The 21,005-nt window shown below is 35.2% G+C and overlaps 1 protein-coding gene across 6 annotated transcripts in view; it reads left to right on the top strand.

Moving 5' to 3' along the window:
- Positions 1–4,642: 4,642 nt before the first annotated feature.
- Positions 4,643–21,005, top strand: part of CCAP-R (Crustacean cardioactive peptide receptor) — a 103,045-nt gene continuing 86,682 nt past the window's right edge. For 2 of the 6 annotated variants that reach the window (XM_067777212.1, XM_067777177.1), the window contains exons 1-2: positions 4,643–4,772; positions 5,243–5,658. The gene's annotated coding sequence lies outside the window, so the exon portion shown is untranslated. Of the gene's footprint in view, positions 4,773–4,869; positions 4,976–5,242; positions 5,659–21,005 lie in introns of those variants that run through there. The other 4 variants (XM_067777182.1, XM_067777187.1, XM_067777195.1 and 1 more) reach the window with 4 other exon arrangements.

The following is a 21,005-nucleotide window of genomic DNA, read 5'->3' as shown; positions in this document are numbered from 1 at the left end:
CAAGAAAATGGATGGAGTTTTTTTTTGCCAGCAGATAGGCACGAGGAAAAAGAAAAAGGAAGAAAAATTTGGCCTTTTAGCACGAGGTTCCGGCCATGAAAGTTCAGCTAGATTGGAGCGAAAAGAAAAAAGAAAAATCTCCCAAAATTGGACAACAATAAGCGATTGTTTTCCCGCTATTTGTACTGCACATAATACACTACGATTATTATAAAAAAATTTTGTAGAACAGCGACAAGAAAGTCGCTTATCAATTAAGTTCATACGCTGATGGCCGAAAATGAAATTTTAACGAAAAGCACAAACAAAAAAAATGCTGCTAATTTATGTGGGACCGAATCTAACAACACTCAATTGTGTGGAGAAAATTTAAAAAGGTTACAGCACTTTTCTTTGACTGGGGTAATACATCGATTCCCACACGCTCGGGTGAATTGTTGAAAGCAGTGGAAAAGATCAGTCTCCGGTAACAACATCCAATTATCGCCACCAAGCATAAAACACCCATATATGGAGCAAATAACATAAGGACAATTGAGAAACGGCAGCAGCACGCGGCAGCGTAACCCAACGAACGTCAAAATTAGCACCAAGTCATCAAGTTCGTAAAGGTCAACACGAAGTCTATTGCCACCAGGTTCACTCGATCACCTCGGACCAGAACGCAACAACCACCAACAGTACCAACACCAACTACAACAACAACGTTTGAAACTGGGTGAGTCCGTTCCAACTCGGTGAAATTATATTATGTATCTATATGAAGTGATAAAATTCGTCACTTACAGATTATCGTTTCAAATTTTTGTAATTCATTCCAAGCACGCTTAATGAACCTAAAGACCCCTTTCTGTAACTCGATTCGAACATACGGTATATGAACTCGGACACTTTGGTGCTCTTAACTCTGTTGACCCGTCGGATAAGTGCAATGTAAAACCCGTTCTGTAATCTTGCGAATAAGAACCATTGTTCTGTAAAGCTTGTGAAAGGTCAATACAGTCAAGAAATAGAAAACCAAAATTATAAAAGTTTGAGTTCTGCAAATAATTTTATTCCAGTCAAGTTACAGAATAGTGTCACTAGTACATATAGTACCTTACATTTTTGAATGTGTCACTCGGAACCATATTTTTTTTATATCCATACATGCGAAAGCCATGCGGATGGGTAATGCATTACACATTAGCGACATATGCCTTTCCGCGAGAAATTAGAATCTAGTCGCAACAAGAAATAGAGGATCTACGTCTTGGTGATCAGGAACAAATAAACTCTTTCTATAATTTTTTTGAAATATTTTTTTTACTGCTCCACTATGCCGTTGCGACTGAAACGTCACCTGAAAGTTCATAAATAATTTTTCTCTATATGATCACACGGCACAAGTTAGTATGTGTCAACGAAGACTAAAGCTATGAAAGCTTATTAAATTGTTACGAGAGTTTTGCCGACCATATCCATTGGTGTGGCAATCAAATTTCCATAGACTCGAGATAAGACAAATGAAATGAATTTAATACAATTGAACTTGCTGATATGAGAAAAGTATAATTAACGTAATTGGATACAATCGAATGCAATTATCATAAATTGGAACTTAGAAAAAAAATATATAAAAATTTTTACTAAATACAATCCAAAAGTAAATTTGAAGTTTGGACAACTATAATTTAAAATAGATGTGAAATAAGAAAATCTAATTAAATCCTAACAAAAGGAACATTCTAAGTTAGAAATAAGAAAATGTAAATGTTAAGAAGTCTGCAAACTCTGTAAGGCGGTCTACGATTTACTATAGGAATTTTGAGCCAAATAACTACATATTTCTTAAAGTATTTTTTTTTTACTCCAGTGTGCTTCGCTTGGTTTCCACGTTATTTGCTATGTACAAGCATACCTATGAAATTAAAATCTATTCAGCAGTATGGAAATAGATTCGAAAGAGCATTTAGATGAATTCCACATTATTTTCAGCAAATGACCTGTAAACCAGAGCAACAACCGCAACAATGTTATCAAACTAAGTATAATAAGAAGGAATACAACTTCCTGTATAATTTTTTTTACAACAATAAAAAATGTTATATGTACATACAGCTGCGAACAAAAGAATAGCAGTCGAAGATATTAAACACCTTTTATTAGTAAAAGAAGGATCATTTATTTGATAAGCTGCAATAAACTTGCAACCAAACTTATTTTAGAACCATCTAAAAACGTTTAAAGCCCCTAAAAGGAATTATTACTTTGGCTTTACAAAGTAATATTCACTATTCATGTTTCTTAATACCGGGATCGTAATGAATTATGTCAATTAGATACTTATGTACAATTTCTTTGTTCGAAATTATTTCTTTTACTTCTTAAACAAGCATTTTATTCACCGTTTCCTCTGTAACTTAATGCGTACAACTTATTTTGAAGAAAGCAAATTTAGATAAAACTCAGGATTGATTAGTATATACATCTACATATTAATTTTTTTTAAATGATGGATTATAAATAAAAATTGTAATTAAAAATGGGAATGTTGGCATCTTCATTCTTTTAGAAGGCACGTAGGGTATACAGGTAAGGGGCCACCGAAATTTTAGGTGCGTCGGTGGCCATGGATTTTGAGGGTGGGTATAGGCACCGGGCGTCGCAACACCACCCGCGGCGCCCCCTCTGTATATTCGGCCCTTTTATTTTTCAGCTTTTTGTATATTATTTTTATTTTTCAGCGTTTTTTTTTTTCCGAGTTTGATTTTAACAGTTAGTAACCGGCCATCTCCGGTTCGGTAATTTTTTTTTGCGTCAATTTCTTTTTTCTGCGGTTATTTTTTTTTATTATTTTTTTTGAATTTTTAAATTTTGAATGTCAACGGTATGTCCGTGACATCCGGTTCAGCCGGATGTTGTTTTATTTTGAATTTCAAGCGTTTTGAGTCGGTCTCTGCGCTTCTGTCAGGTTTTTTTTGAATTTGACAGCTGTTGCTTTTGAACAGGCATGATATGACCATTTTCTCTGTTTATGGCGCAGGAACAGTAAGGTTGGCAAGGACCCGCCCCAGCCGACAATGACTAGCCACTGTGCACCACAACATCATGCCGACCGCCTTCCTTACTGCTTCCATCGTAAATGCGATACCATAACATATTTCAAAATTTGTTGCAATGGTTGGGTTCAGTAGATGTAACACCAGTGACTTTTAGGACCCTTTGACATTGAAGGCACTTTATATATCCTTGGTCAGAAGTGGTCTTGAATATTGCTCAATAATATCGAATCCTTTCTATGAATCTAACTCTTATAAAATTGAGAAAGTTCAAAAATTGTTTACAAAAATTGCTTTACATATGCTTCACTGGCCAGACGGCCTCCCATCATATACCAGCAGGCACAAATTGGTCTTCAGGCTTTGTATGACAGAAGAACTTTTATCTCACTCATGCTTGCCTATAATGTAATAAGCTTTAGCACGAATTGCTCTGATTTATCTAATTTGTTCATTCCATATATTACACTGCGTGATCTTCGGCATAATAGATGATTTATCTAAATAACTAATAAATTGAATTATGCTATGAAGGAACCTATAACTAGGACTATTCATCTAGCAAATCGATTCAGTAGTGTTATTAATTTTAATAACAGCTTATATAAGTTTAAGCTTGAATTGTTTTCTATTTTAACTAGTCTGTAAGAAAGCATGTAGTTATCGACATGTAAGAATTGAAGTAGATTATGGTCAGCGCAAAGGCATGTCTCAATTGGGTGAATACAATTTCAAGGGGTTGTGTTCGCAACCTTCCCAAGGGGTTGCCAGCGCAATATATATCCTGTTTCATTTACAGCTGAGGCTCTGGCGACCTGAAGTTCCACATGGGACTAGTGGGTGGGGAGGGCGGTATGGCCTAGAAGGTTTAATGTGGTCATATAAATCGTTCCCGAGATGGTCGGGCTAGTACCTTAATAGTGCATGGTTACCGGAACGTACCGGATCTATATCCCGCAAAGGACCATCAACATCGGTAACGCTCCCTAAAGCCTTCGAGGAGTGTCTTTATCGTTAATACAACAACAACAACAAAGCATTTACTTTTAGATTGAATGAATTAAATAAATTAATAAAATGCGCGCACAAAGAAATGACTAGTAATTCAGATTGATATTATTGACAGGTTGACTTAGAACATTCTTCTTAACAGCTGACGACTTAGCACATTTACACATCATTGCCCACAGCACGTAAAAATGAAAAATTTGAAAAAAAAATTTTTTTCTGATCGATGTATTTTGAATTCAGTTTTAAAACTGCATTAAAATAAAATTTCCAAAAAAAAGTTAGCACATTTTCACATTAAGCTAACGATATTAGGCATAGAGTACATAAGATGCTTTTGATCTAATAAGAATGCAAACCATTATATGAAATCTTATGATAAAGATTATGACTATGTGTATATGACTACGGAGTATCAAGAAGACTCGTATCTTAATGTTGCTTTAGCTTCCTTTCTGTAAAAGGACGGCAACATGTTTGGCAACACGAAAGCTAAATAAGTTTGTATGTATATGTATGTATATATCTATATGTAATAGCCAAAGTTGGGAAATTGGTAGCAGCATCAGTAGCTTCGCAATAATTCGTTAGTCCGTAGTTGTCTTTTGAATGAGCAACAGCTCGATTTATTCGTATTAAAGTTGTCCTCTAATGTTCTAGTGAATTTCGTAATTTTTACGAGCGTTGTTTGAATTTGTGACACTACGTTTTAATTATTACATGGTAGTGTAATGGTTATGTATATTTAACTGTGAATAAATAAACATTTTTATTTTATGCAATGTAATTAATATTTATAAAAAGAATGATATTAATTCAATGTTAAAATATGTAGTTTAAAAAAAATTAACACATACAAAATAATGTATGTAAAAAGCTGTGTGTGCCGCGCAAAATGATTATAGATCACTCTTCTATGTATCTATGTATGTATCTCGTTGACAAGTTTGATAAAAACTCATTAATAAAAAATAGAAGTGACTGTCGCTCTTTTTGTATTTACAAACAACTTATCAATAAACAAATGTAACTAAAGCTGGAGTCATTGGTGCCGTATGTCGTATCGCTGTATCCGTATCCCTAACGTAATCAGCTGTTTATCGTTACGACGGTAAACCAAAACCGAATTGGTTGGCTACGATACGGTTACGACTTTAGCGGCACCAATAATCGATTGCATTGATTCTCATAAGGTTGGTCGAATCAGCTGTTAAAAGGTTACCGATACAGTTACCGATAAAGCACCAATGTCTCCAGCTTAACAGAGAAAAAGCGCTAACTGCAAAAACAAACCTAAAAAAACGAAGAAAAACAGCTTTCGATGGCACGTGCTGTTGATAACGATATTGGGAATGGCAGTTGTTGCTGACCTTTAGTGCGCTTAGCCCATTAGCAGTGTGTATGAAATAAGAAAAACCATAGAGTTCGCTTACTACAAATTATTGGCGGGTGCTTAGCACAGTCTACGGCGCATCGTAATGAATAAAGTGCATTGTAATTAGTCACATCTATACCGTTAACCTTGCTTGTCGCTCCTTGTTACAAGACGTAACATCAATGCATAAAACTGGGTACACCAGTTTATCAACGAGGCGTGATAAGAAAAACGGTGAGTATGGAATGTGCATATATATGCCTGTATGGAGTTGCATGAAGTGCGCACTTGTGCATATTTGGGAATTTAACTTACGTATATGTGGAAAACTATCATGTATGTATGTATGTATGTACATTAGGGAGCGCTTTATTTGTATGGAGGCAATTGTTTGTAGTTATACATAAATAAAATTTTAAATAACCTTAAGGTTGAGGTGAAGGGGAGGTAAATTTATTAAGCACGTTCTTCTGAAAATTTGCATCGAATAGATCTCTGATACCTATTGATTCTTAATCACCATAAGCAAGTCTATCCAAAACTATTTTAATGCTGCGGGATCTTTTTTGCTATGTGTAAACTAGTTTATTCGTAAATAAACTAGTTTACACATTTACCATTTACACACTAGTTTACACCGTGGTGTGATGTTAGCGTGCTCCGCCTACCACACCGTATGCCCTGGGTTCACACCCCGGGCAAAGCAACATCAAAATTTTAGAAATAAGGTTTTTCAATTAGAAGAAAATTTTTCTAATCGGGGTCGCCCCTCGACAGTGTTTGGCAAGCATTCCGGGTGTATTTCTGCCATGAAAAGCTCTCAGTGAAAACTCATCTGCCTTGCAGATGCCGTTCGGAGTCGGCATAAAACATGTAGGTCCCGTCCGGCCAATTTGTAGGGAAAATCAAGACGAGCACGACGCAAATTGGAAGAGAAGCTCGGCCTTAGATCTCTTCGGAGGTTATCGCGCCTTACATTTATTTATTTTATAAATTATTTTTACAAAAAAACATGCCTATCCTGAAAACTTTAGGCGGATATAACTCAATTGGTAGTAAAATCAGAATCCTGAAAGTTATTTACTTTTGATTATTATAACTAAATGAACAAAATCAATTCAAAATCAAATTTCTATTCATAATATTTTAGCTCTACAAAAATATTCCATAATTCTACGTTCCGTTTTACGGTGAATTCGCGTTACAGCATACATTTTTTTCGCTAAACCCGCTCAACGTGTTTATTTGGCTATCTGACAGTTTTAATACAATTTAAAGTGTTTGTAGAGAAGTGTGAAAAATAATTTAAAAAGTCCTTTTCATTAAAGTTAAAGGATAATTATTTAAGTCGAAATATCGACCAAATAAATGTATGAATATTATCATAGTGTTTTGTTCAAAGCAAGCCCTCGAGCTCACAGAATCCTACATTTTTTAGATAATTATTTATGTAATTTTGCAACTCGCTGTTCAGAGAACAAATTTTCTACAACTGAACTGACAAGAAAATGTTTGCAAACGTATCAACAAAAAATTGTGGCCGCTGGAAGTGATATTAAAAATTGTTAAAATAAATGTTTCAATGTTTAAATATTTTATTTTATTTATTTTATCAATACGAAAATTTCATATGTTTAATATATTCGGGCCAAAGACAATCGTTTTTATAGTATATTTAGAGTATACTAACTTTGATTGGATAACGGTTGGTTGTACAGTATAAAGGAATCGAGATAGAAATAGACTTCCATATATCAAAATCATCTGGACCCAGAATAGATTGGTGTTGAAAATGAGCGAAATCGGATGATAACCACGCCCACTTTTTATATATACTTATAACATTTTGGAAAACATAAAAAACCTGATTTTTTGTAAATAATACACCTAGAATGTTGAAATTTGACGTGTGGACTGATATTGAGACTCTTGATAAAAATTTAAAAAAAAAATGTTTAAATGGGCGTGGCACCGCCCACTTGTGATAAATCAATTTTACAAATATTATTAATCATAAATCAAAAATCGTTAAACCTATCGTAACAAAATTCGGAAGAGAGGTTGCCTTTACTATAAGGAATGCCTAGACAAGTAATTTATCTGAGATGAAATGTGCAATTGAAGCTCACGCTGTGTATATAATGTCGGTTACACCTGAACTTAGACACCTTTACTTGTTTTCTTATAAGATTCAAAATTTTTCTTTGTTAATAACGCGAGGGGAATTTTTTTTTACCAAGCTAAAGTATATAACTTCAAAATAAACACTAGGCTCTAGCATAAATACTAGGCTTTGATAGTTAAATGTGTGATTAATATACAAAAAGAAAAACACAATTAACCCAAGTTTGATAGCAAGAGATAAAGCGCAAAAGGAGATGTTTTCCCTAAAATAAAAATACCAAAAAAGTTTAAATTAATTAAAATAGCAACGCCAAAAGAAACTGCAGCAGCAATAACGCTATAAAAAAGACAAAAAACAACAAAAACAGGTGCCGCAGACCTCATAGCTTTCATGTAAGGAGTCTTTTGGGAACAATTTTCTTTGATATTTAATTTGAATGAAATCATTTTACAGTCTTGGCATGGACGCTTTTCTCTGTTGTTGTTGTAGCGATAAGGTTACTCACCGAAGGCTTTGGGGAGTGTTATCGATGTGATGGTCCTTTGCCGGAAACAGATCCGGTCCGCTCCGGTAACACAGCTCCATTAAGGTGCCATATTAAGGCCACATTAAAACTTCAGGCCATCCCTCCCTCCCCACCCCCAAGTTCCGTGAGGAGCTTGGGGTCGCCAGAGCCTCGTCTGTTAGTGAAACGGAATTCGCCGCTCTAATGTGATGTTGACAATTGGGTTTGGAGAAGTTATATATTGCAATGGCAACCTAAAAATATTGTCTCTCTTGGACGGTTATGTGGGTAGTATTGCAATAGTGGTCCGATCTGGTCGGATTAATGGGACAACCGGTCACCAAATTTTGAGGGACTAGTTTGCATTCAAACAGACAGGCATACTCATTTCTGTATATTCATTGGTGGGCCCATCTCTTCTCTTTTAAGGACTTACGATATCGATATTTAGACCAAACTGAATAAACCGTTTGATTTTCGTGAAAGTTAAATATATTTTATTTTGAAAAAATTGTAACGCGCTTTTATATCTAAAGGTATTTATTATACTACATACATTCATATATTTGCCTTAAAGCCATTAAGTAATACTAATGCAAATTTATAATACTCTTAATATAGTAAATTTTCAGTTCCTGCAGAAAACTCAGCCAAATATATATACATACATACAGACACACATATGTTGTATATACATATATATTTCTAAGCAAACAAATGAGTATACGAAAATTAATGGGCATGCGGCCTTCTTTCAGGTGCTACAACAGCTTTAAATCTATGATAATTACAGTTTTTGTTGTTAATTTGTATTAATACTTGTAATACTAAAAAGCTGCGATCGCAATTAAGTGGATCAACAAATTTAAATTAACAAATTTACATGAAAACTGCAAAGCTGTAATAAACAAAGCAAATGAGATTTATTTTAAGTCGAGACAAATAAATAAGCAATTGAACGAATTACTTATGCGAACATCACCACTTATTTATTTACTACATTAGGGTTGTTGTTATAAAAATCAAATAAATTCACCCTTTCAAGCGGTAATACCAAGGTCAAAGATAAAATTGATTAGTTTTCGTCACGACTGAAGACGGTTAAGGGGTGTCGCACAGTAATTACAGTTCCGATTTGGTTATTTTGAGTCTTAATACGGTAATCAGGTAGCAAACCCCTGTACAATACACCCTAACCTTTTCCAACCTGGAACATAATTTAAATGTGATTTTTTTGATCTTTGTTTGAAAGGGTGAGACTGGAAAAACTCGTATATTTGGTTTAAAGGATCACACCAATTTACATACGCACATCGTATTGCATAGGCGGATCTGAAGCCATGGTTAGGAGGGGAAGAGGTACTATTCCGGAAAATTTTTTTATGTTTTTTTAAAGATATTTATTTATTTTGTGGAAAATTAAAAATCGACAAAACTTGTGAAAATTTTAATTATTTTCCGTTATATTTTCGCAGAAGTTTTAAAACATTCATCAATTTAGAATGCCGGTGGAGTGGTGCACGTAATAAAAGTTTATTATGGTTTTAAGACTTTTTCATCTTTTAAATATACTTCTTTTAATATCTTTCATTGATATTAATAATATAGGGAAACTATGTAGGTATTATGTCCTACTTTCCAATTTGTGCTCGACAGAATAGAATTTTCATATATTCTAGACTTGGGGGACTCGGGGCTATAGCCCCGACTGTAATCGCCACTGTCCACGATGATGGTTGCAGTCGGTATTTGGACATTGTAGAGTCCGTAAAAGCGGTATCCAGAGCTATGCCCGGCATCGACCATGTTATCATTGAATGCTCGTTTAGCCATAGATTTGGCTTTAGGCTTTTTGATCAGGAGATATTCAAGTAGCAAGAGGGTATATATGGGCCTTGCAACGCTTACTTGACTTTACATAACGTTAGCCTTATCTCATGTAGAGTTGCTTATTGCAAAGGCTAGACCCAACCGTAAATGAACTCGTTGGCCAATATTTTCGTCATACTCAAAGTCTTTCAGAGTATCTACCATCTTTGTCAAAATAACTTTAAAAGCTCGAAACCAAGCTTTATAAAAACCGGTATACCTTAAACTATGTGTGAGAGCTCGAAGGTTTTTCTGGATACGTAACCTTACATTGGGATAAACAGGTTTTTAAAACTTTGGTTTTCGTGCCATTCAATAAGTATCTGCTATTTCTAAGAAGAGACTGCTGACATCCTTTTTTCGGGACGGACAAAGTTGTCTCTACCAACAAAGCAGACTAAAAGCTATATAATTATCAAGCAACGTGAACAATAAACGTTGGCAAATAATTATTGAAGGCAAAATTAAGACCAAATGTTGACACAAAATTATTACTGAAATTAAACATTTTAAATTTTCATTCAAAAATTCTTATAAAGCAATGTTTATGCGATAAAACTTATAACTATTATGTCCCTGATATAAAGTTCTTGTGTCACAGTGTGTGTGGTCGACCGATTCTTATGTGAGTATAATGAGTAGATTTTTTTATTTTTAGCATTCAAAAATAGTACAATCCTCCGAGACTGGGAATAAAGGATGGAGAAGAATAAAAAAATAAGAGAGAAGAAAGCGAGGGAAGGAGAAATCCTCCGAGACTGGGAATAAAGGATGGAGAAGAATAAAAAAACAAGAGAGAAGAAAGCGGGGGAAGGAGAAATACCACGAGAAAGAGATAGAGTTAGACGAAGATAGAGAGATAGGGATAGATGGAGCAAGGGAGAGATAAGGAGAGGGAGCTAGAGAGCAAAGAAGGGATGGCAAAGACAGAGATAGAGAAGAACACTTAACCAGAGGAGGAAAGGTGAAAGAGGGGGAGGAAGAGTAAGAGGTGAAAATTTCTTTAAAAATATGCAGATGGCCCAAATTTAGGGCAGAACAACGTCTGCCGGCTCTGCTAATATATCTATAAAGAGCTTTGCTCCTGACATTTAATTCACTTAAGTATAGCATTTTTAAGAAAAATGTGAATGAAGAACTCAAATCAAAAAATATTTATTGCTTCGAAACTTGCTTTAAAAAATTCTTTTATTTTTCAGAACTTCAAGTTCCTATATATAAAGACAAAACGGCCAAATGACGAAAATCGAAACAATTTTCTGATGATAAGAGCCAATCAATCACGTCAGCTGATTTTTTAAAAATGTTGTAAGCTGCGGCGCTTAAGAAATGTTGATGCCAATAAATTTCTGTGATTATTACTTGAGATTTTTTCCAAAAAAAGAATATTTTTTTTCTGATTTCTCCTTTAACACTTTACTGCCTTTGTTGCTATTGCCTATATGACACTACTTAATTTTCGTGCATTTTTATACTCAGTTGAGCAGAGCTCACAGAGTATATTAACTTTGATTGGATAACGGTTGGTTGTACAGGTATAAAGAAATCGAGATAGATATAGACTTCCATATATCAAAATCATTAGTATCGAAAAAAAATTTAATTGAGCCATGTCCGCCCGACCGTCTGTCCGTTAACACGATAACTTGAATAAATTTTGAGGTATCTTGATGAAATTTGGTATGCAGATTCCAGGGCACTCATCTCAGATCGCTATTTAAAATGAACGATATCGGACTATAACCACGCCCACTTTTCGATATCGAAAATTTGAAAAACCGAAAAAGTGCGATAATTCATTACCAAAGAAGGATAAAGCGATGAAACTTGGTAGGAGAGTTGAACTTATAACGCAAAATAGAAAATTAATAAAATTTTGGACAATGGGCGTGGTACCGCCCACTTTTAAAAGAAGGTAATTTAAAAGTTTTGCAAGCTGTAATTTCGCAGTCGTTGAAGATATCATGATGAAATTTGGCGGAAACGTTACTCCTATTACTGTATGTATGCTGAATAAAAATGAGCCAAAAAAAAATTTTTTTAAAGTCAAATTTTAACAAAAAATTTAATATCTTTACAGTATATAAGTAAATTATGTCAAAATTCGAATCCAGTAATGATATGGTGCAATAAAATATAAAAATTAAAGAAAATTTCAAAATGGGCTTGGCTCCGCCCTTTTTCATTTAATTTGTCTAGGATAGTTTTAATGCCATAAGTTGAACAAAAATTACCAATCCTTGTGAAATTTGGTAAGGGCTTAGATTCTAGGACGATAACTGTTTTCTGTGAAAAAGGGCGAAATCGGTTGAAGCCACGCTCAGTTTTTATACACAGTCAACCGTCTGTCCTTCCGCTCGGCCGTTAATACGATAACTTGAGCAAAAATCGATATATCTTTACTAAATTCAGTTCACGTACTTATCTGAACTCACTTTGAATTGGCGTAAAAAATGGCCGAAATCCGACTATGACCACGCCCACTTTTTCGATATCGAAAGTTACGAAAAATTAAAAAAATGCCATAATTCCATACCAAATACGAAAAAAGGGATGAAACATGGTAATTGGATTTATTTATTGACGCAAAATATAACTTTAGAAAAAAACTTTGCAAAATGGATGTGACACCTACCATATTAAGTAGAAGAAAATGAAAAAGTTCTGCAGGGCGAAATCAAAAGCCCTTGGAATCTTGGCAGGAATACTGTTCGTGGTATTAAATATATAAATAAATTAGCGGTACCCTACAGATGATGTTCTGGGTCACCATCGTCCACATTTTGGTCAATATCTCGAAAACGCCTTCACATATACAACTAAGGGCCACTCCCTTTTAAAACCGTCGTTGATAACTTTAATTTGATACCCATAACGTACAAACACATTCTAGATTCACCCCTGGTCCACCCTTATGGCGATATCTCGAAAAGGCGTCCACCTATAGAACTAAGCTCCACGCCCTTTTAAAATACCCATTAACACCTTTCATTTGATACCCATATCGGGCAAACAAATCCTAGAGTCACCCCTGGTCCACCTTTATGGCGATATCTCGAAAAGGCATCCACCTATAGAACTAAGACCCAATCCCTTTTAAAATACTCACTAACACTATTCATTTGTTACCCATATCAAACAAATTCTAGACTCACCCCTGGTCCACATTTATGGCGATATCTCGAAGAGGCGTCAACCTATAGAACTAAGCCCCACGCCCTTTTAAAATACTCATTAACACCTTTCATTTGATACCCATATCGTGCAAACAAATTCTAGAGTCACCCCTGGTCCACCCTTATGGCGATATCTCGAAAAGGCTTCCACCTATAGAACTAAGGCCCACGCCCTTTTAAAAAACCCATTAACACCATTAATTAACGCGATAGGCGTCAACCTATAGAACTGAGACCCACTGTCTTTTAAAATACTCATTAACACCTTTCATTTGATACCCATATCGTACAAACAAATTCTAGAGTCGCCCCTGCTCCACCTTTATGGCGATATCTCGAAAATGCGTCCACCTATAGAACTAAGGCCCACGCCCTTTTAAAATACTCATTAACACCTTTCATTTGATACCCATATCGTGCAAACAAATTTTAGAGTCACCCCTGGTCCACCCTTATGGCGATATCTCGAAAAGGCGTCCACCTATAGAACTAAGGCCCACTCCCTTTTAAAATACTCATTAACACCTTTCATTTGATACCCATATCGTACAAACAAATTCTAGAGTCATCCCTGGTCCACTCTTATGGCGATATCTCGAAAAGGCGTCCACCTATAGAACTAAGGCCCACTCCCTTTTAAAATACTCATTAACACTTTTCATTTGATACCCATATCGTACAAGCAAATTCTTGAGTCACCCCTGGTCCACCTTTATGGCGATATCTCGAAAAGGCGTCCACCTATATAACTAAGGCCCACTCCCTTTTAAAATACTCAGTAACACCTTTTATTTGATACCCATATCGTACAAACAAATTCTAGAGTAACCCCTGGTCCACCTATATGGCGAGATCTCGAAAAGGCGTCCACTTATAGAACTAAGGCCCACTCCCTTTTAAAATAATCATTAACACTTTTCATTTGATACCCATATCGTACAAACAAATTCTAGAGTCGCCCCTGGTCCACCTTTATGGCGATATCTCGAAAAGGCGTCCACCTATAGAACTGAGGCCCACTCCCTTTTAAAATACTCATTAACACCTTTTGTTTGATACCCATATCGTACAAACAAATTCTGGAGTCACCCCTGGTCCACCTGTATGGCGATATCTCGAAAAGGCGTCCACCTATAGAACTAAGGCCCACTCCCTTTTAAAATAATCATTAACACTTTTCATTTGATACCCATATCGTACAAACAAATTCTAGAGTCACCCCTGGTCCACCTTTATGGAGATATCTCGAAAAGGCGTCCACCTATAGAACTAAGGCCCACGCCCTTTTAAAATACACATTAACACCTTTCATTTGATACGCATATCGTACAAACAAATTCTAGAGTCGCCCCTGGTCCACCTTTATGGCGATGTCTCGAAAAGGCGTCCACCTATAGAACTGAGGCCCACTCCCTTTTAAAATACTCATTAACACCTTTCATTTGATACCCATATCGTACAAACAAATTCTAAAGTCGCCCCTGGTCCACCTTTATGGCGATATCTCGAAAAGGCGTCCACCTATAAAACTGAGGCCCACTCCCTTTTAAAATACTCATTAACACCTTTTATTTGATACCCATATCGTACAAACAAATTCTAGAGTAACCCCTGGTCCACCTATATGGCGATATCTCGAAAAGGCGTCCACTTATAGAACTAAGGCCCACTCCCTTTAAAAATACTCATTAACACTTTTCATTTGATACCCATATCGTACAAACAAATTCTAGAGTCGCCCCTGGTCCACCTTTATGGCGATATCTCGAAAAGGCGTCCACCTATAGAACTGAGGCCCATTTAAAATACTCATTAACACCTTTTGTTTGATACCCATATCGTACAAACAAATTCTGGAGTCACCCCTGGTCCACCTGTACGGCGATATCTCGAAAAGGAGTCCACCTATAGAACTAAGGCCCACTCCCTTTTAAAATACTCATTAACACTTTTCATTTGATACCCATATCGTACAAACAAATTCTAGAGTCACCCCTGGTCCACCTGTACGGCAATATCTCGAAAAGGTGTCCACCTATAGAACTAAGGCCCACTCCCTTTTAAAATACTTATTAACACTATACCAATATCGTACAAACAAATTCTCCCACCTTTATGGCGATATCCCTAAACGGCGTCCACCCATAGAACTATGGCCTACTCCCTCTTAAAATATTCCTTAATACCTTTCATTTGATACACATGTCATACAAACACATTCCAGGGTTACCCTCGGTTCATTTTCCTACATGGTGATTATTTTGTCTCCATAGCTCTCAGCTGAGTATGTAATGTTCGGTTACACCTGAACTTAGCCTTCCTTACTTGTTTCTTCTATTTTTTCTTCAATTTTTTGTCACACTCCTTCCTAATAAGGCTTCGGTATTGGTGTAAGTGTGTAAACTATATTCCAAAATATACAGAAAATACAAAAAACACAATCTAGTTTGTTAAAAATAAACGAGCCACTTTGTATTTCGTTAGGTTTTTGTGACATTTGGCTGTTTTTCCTGTATTTTTTTTTAACAATCAAAAATTTCTGTTTTTTTTTTTTTTTTTGGGAAAATTTGTGCATAAATACAAAGCGAGAATCAATGTTCCGGGGAAGACATTTAAGCCAACAAGGAATGTACAATTTTCCCGCATTATTTTCTTTTATTTTATTGTGAAAAAATTTTACGAAAATAAAGTTATCAAAATAAACAAAAACATGTTTCACTCATTTATTTTGCGTTTAATATTGGTCTCGTTTGCGCATATCAGATTGTTATTGTAATTTACTTTTCCGATAGAGTTTCGTCAGTTTTTTATGCTTGGAAACCATTGTGAATTCATACAAGTGAAGAATATTTCTATTCCTCCATTGCCATACCTACCTGTCAAGTAATTGCTGGCAGGGAGAATGCCTGTCGCGAATGGCCAGAGAATGGAAGAAAGGTTTGTTTTTTGCTCGCGATTACATGCCATTAATTGCCCATATGTGTTTCAAAACAGCTCTTCTTTAAAATGTGTATACAGAAAATCAGGCTTCATATTAATATTCATTTCTAAAATCCATTTAATAGATTAAATTTGAGGAGCCCGTTAAGCAAACATTTTAAAATATGAAAATAACGCAGTATACCAGTCATCTACAAAAGTGTTTGAAAAACACTATTGAGCAAATGATTTTAGTAATCGAACAGCGATTGAACAGGTGATCGAAGCTGTTTACTATTGTGAACGTTTTTATCAGACATTCGCCACTTGTATGAATTCACAATGCTTGGAAACCAAGCACAAACAAAGCTGTGTCATATAGTAGGTATATGGAAAGCAGAAAAGCTTTATATGTTTTCAAAAATAAAAATTAATCTGTTGTAAAATTTTCTGTATGTAAATTGTGTTCAAAAATAATTAAAAATTGGGTACCAATATAATTAAAAAATCAGTTTACCCAACAGGCATTTCTGCAAATGTTTTTAAAAGTAAACTTGCTTTGTAAAACGATATATAAGCCTTTTCAGTATTAAATATTTTTTACTTCTTTCAGAAAATGTCATATAAGCGTTGGAGGCAAAAGTTTATAAATAATTGAATTCTGAAAGTACATTGTAAATTACTTATTTTGTTTTGTTGATTTTCCGTCAGGGTGGATAAATTATGTATATCGAAACGATTTTCCGTCATCCCTTGTCAAATTTGGTTTCGAGACAAACCGGTTTCGGCGTTGTGCCATCATCAGTGTCGATTTTCGTTCTCATCTGTTGTTGTCATTTTTCCTGCATTTACAGTTCGTAGGTACATGAGCAAGTATTGTCAAAATTGATCAACTATCTAGACCTCACGATAAATATTGATAAAGTTGCCAAAAGATTTAACTATGACATATATAGAAAGCCAACGGCCACCGACACAATAATACATAATATTTCAAATCACCCCCCACAGCATACAAATGCAACATTAAGGCATTTGGACATAGACTTGAAAGAACACCTCTAACACAGGAGGCTTACAAGAGAGAGCTTGAAGTCATATATAACATTGCTGCAAACAACGGATATAAAAAGCACTAGTAGATAAGCTCAGAAGGACGCATGGAGAACCAAAAAGAAATAATGAAAACATCTGGACTACTATAACATATACTGGAAAAGCAACATATAAATTGGCAAACTTCTTTATAAAATACAACATTAACACAGCGTTCAAAACATCGAACAAACTAGGACGGAAATTAAGAACTAACACTAACTCAGAGGATCCGTTTAGCAGCCACCTGTATACAAGCTTACCTGCGGATGCCTACATAGTTACATAGGACAAACAGGAAGGAAAATAAGAGCGAGGTTTAGAGAACACATTAGAGATTACAACAAAAAAAACACGGAATCCAAACATTATAAGTGTAATGGTCGAAAATGAATGTTTTCCAGAAAATATCAATAAAACAGCTAGGGTTCTTCACATACAAGCAAAAGGCCGACGTCACAACGTTCTCGAAAACATGGAAATCTACAAACAGGAAACATTCGACGGTAGAATAATAAACGAACAGATGAACACAATTTCTGACACAATATTCGAGCCTTTAAAACTTGTTCACAAAAATCAAAGTAATCACACGGGTACAACAAGCAAACACACAACAACAAATAAACACAAACCAATTAAACCTCCGCGGTCTTTATAATAATTCCGAAATCGATATTTTTTTCTTTTTATTTTATCTGTTTTTTTGTACCAAAGTTGACTATGTCACATTTGAGCGTTGTCGTCTGGCTAGACTAACATATTTTTAAGCCTATAAGACCGCATAGTTCGGATTCATTTCAAAATTTATCAATGAAAGTGCAAACTTATTTCAGGGTAGTCACAGTTTGCAACGAGTTTCTTCAAAATTTTAGTAAAAATTCAAATATATGTGGATTTTTTTTACCTTTTTTTGGTACGAAATTCGATTATGTCACTTTTTACCGTTGTCGTCTGGCTAGACGAACATATTTTTAAGCCTATAAAACCTCATAGATCGAATTCATTTAAAACTTTATCAATAAAATTTGAAACTTATCACAGTGTGCGACGAGTTTTCTTCAAATTCAAAATAAAAATCAAATATTTGTGGATAAAGTTCAAAGTGTAAAATTTCGTCTGGCCAGACGACAACGCTAAGATGTGTTGAATTTATTCACCGCTAATCGGAGGGTTAACGCACCAAAACAACAAACCCACAAAGAAGGTCAAACGACTAAAATTGCGGATTTTTACCTGCCTCAGTCAGCCACACAAATCAATCAGTAAAGACCACCCTCGGCTCTGAATGAGCACGCAGCACATACACATAACTAAATATACACAAGCATCAATTTTGAAAATACCTGCTCATGTACCTACGAAATATAAATACAGGACAAATGGCAACAACAGATCAGAACGAAAATCGACACTGATGATGGCACAATGCCGAAACCGGTATGTCTCGAAACCAAATTTGACAAGGGATGACGGAAAATCATTTCAATATACAAACTGTAATTGTCTACAATGTGTGTTTTAACTTAGACATTTTCAAATTATTTCCAAAAACGTTTGTACATGGAAGAGAATGGCAGCATTAAACCGCTCCTTGAATTGTCCAAGAACTCGTTAGAATTGCAGCTATACTTCCTATAATGAATGTATGAAATTAGGAATTCAGCTTTGTATACACATATATGTATGTATAATATTGAAATTATTAATTGAAATGAAAATTATCGTTTAAAAATAGCATAAGAAAACTATTTATAAAGAGTCATAAGCCACCTTTTTATAGGCCGGGTCACATATTATCTTTGCTGCAGAAATAAAAATATAATTTTTTTGGGGTTTTTTAAACGGTTTTATTTAGGTTGACTTGACTTGCCTACAGCTGCACGGCCGGCCGTTGTGAACGAATTTATTAATTAAATTTTGAGTAACTTGCCGATAAGCTACAAGCTTGAAACTTGGAATATAGTTCAGAACCCGATGACAATGCAATAATACGAAAAAATATCGATATCAAGGATAGAGATATTCACAAAATCGTTTTTGTGGTCCGATTTGGCTCATATTTGGAACTTATAATACATACAAGAATAGAAAGCGACCTATGAAAAAAATCGCCGCTAGATGGCGCAAAGATCGAGATATTTAAAAAAAAATCATATTTGTGGGCCGATTTGGTCCATATGTGGAACACATAATACATACATGAATAGAAAGCGACTTATGATGTTCGATTTGGCTCATATTTGGAACAAATATTACATACAGTCCGGTAGAAGTGACATCAAAATATTTTGGAGTTGGAGGAGGGACAAGCATACGTGGCGCAGAGTCGAGTAAAGTCTTTGGAAGGATTATTTGTTGAGGACTTAGATTGTAACAAATTGTCAGGAATGAGTCCTTCTAATAACGAATCACTAAATGAATGAGAATACATAGCTAATTAAATAAAGACTAAAAACATGAAAATAAAATAATTAAAAACAATTTTATAAGTTAAACGGTTTTATTGAAAACAATACTTACATGAAATAATAATAATACTAAAAGCTAGATACGAAGTATGCAATGTGTAAAAGATTAAAATATGCAAAAGGAAGGCAATTGGGAAAACTTTACAACAACTAAGGCATGACGTAGCTGAATGCGTTTGTAAACATTTCAACTATCGTAGGAGTTCGGGTTCGACTCCCACTCCCGAGAGAAAAGGCTTTAAAGAGATTTACAAGGTATAATCGAAACAGCTGTCGCCTTGTCCGTCCTGATGTCACGTTGTTTAAATTTTTCCCAAATTATTAAATACATTTTTTTTTTAATTATTTTATTTACTATTTGAACCATCTGTGTGAAACGGCTATTATATTCTAAATACAAATTGCTAAATGATCATCTTGAAATAAAGAATTTCTTTAACAAAATAAAAATATTATTTTTCACTGTTTCACACTATTTTGGATTGCGTACTTGGTGAAACCTCACATAACTTTTCGTGATTATATGAAGAAAAAAAATACGCAGTGCTCCTGCGTAAGCCATTCATAAAGTTCTTGAATCCAATCGGCATTATAAAAGCAAGAAAACACGGCACACAACATAAATCAATTGGACTGACGGCAGTACCTCTGCAGGTCGAACGTATGTAGGTAGAGTGTGCATTATGGTGTTTCAGTTTAAGGCGATATTTATTTCTGTGTGCTGCCTGAAAATTCGAGGCTCGCCGCGTGCGATCACGAAAAGGATAAAAAATAGGAACTTAGGGATATAATTAGAAGACGCTGGCATTCGTTCACATATCGCACAACTAGATCAATAGGGAGTATTGAAGTTATGAGTACCTTCGGGCTACCCCTTTCATTGCCTACCGAATTGTATACTTGATTTACTAATACCTCTTATCAGTGAGAAAAGTCTTGGTAAAAAATAAAAATGGAATTGGCGCATATGGGAGCGGCAGTCAGTTTTTCGCGTTTTTGAAACTTTCCGATTGTTTTAGTTGATCGCTCTTTTGATCTAGACGTGCGGTAGATATTCATTTCATCGACCATTTCATACAAAGCCTTTGCAATACCAAATTTGAGCTAAAACAAGCAAGGAAGTTTAAGTTCGGGCGAAACCGAACATTACATACCCAGCTGTTGGCTCTCATGCGCGGCTGCGGTTCGATTTCGCCCATTTTCAATACCAATATATTCTGGGTCCAGATAAGCCAGCATTCTTAATTTCGTACAGATATATTATTTTTTCATCAAGTTATCGTGTTAACGGACGGACGGAAATTGTAGCTCAATCAAAATCTGATGCTTTTGATATAAGGAGCCTATAATTTTCTCGATCCATGCCACTACGTACAACCGTTAGCCAATCAAATTAAAATACCCTTGCGTAAAAGTACACG

This window comes from Eurosta solidaginis, chromosome 1, assembly GCF_040869045.1.
Source record: "Eurosta solidaginis isolate ZX-2024a chromosome 1, ASM4086904v1, whole genome shotgun sequence".
Taxonomy (NCBI): domain Eukaryota; kingdom Metazoa; phylum Arthropoda; class Insecta; order Diptera; family Tephritidae; genus Eurosta; species Eurosta solidaginis.
The sequence above is the reverse complement of the archived record's forward strand: the minus strand, read 5'-3'. Positions and strand labels throughout refer to the sequence as shown.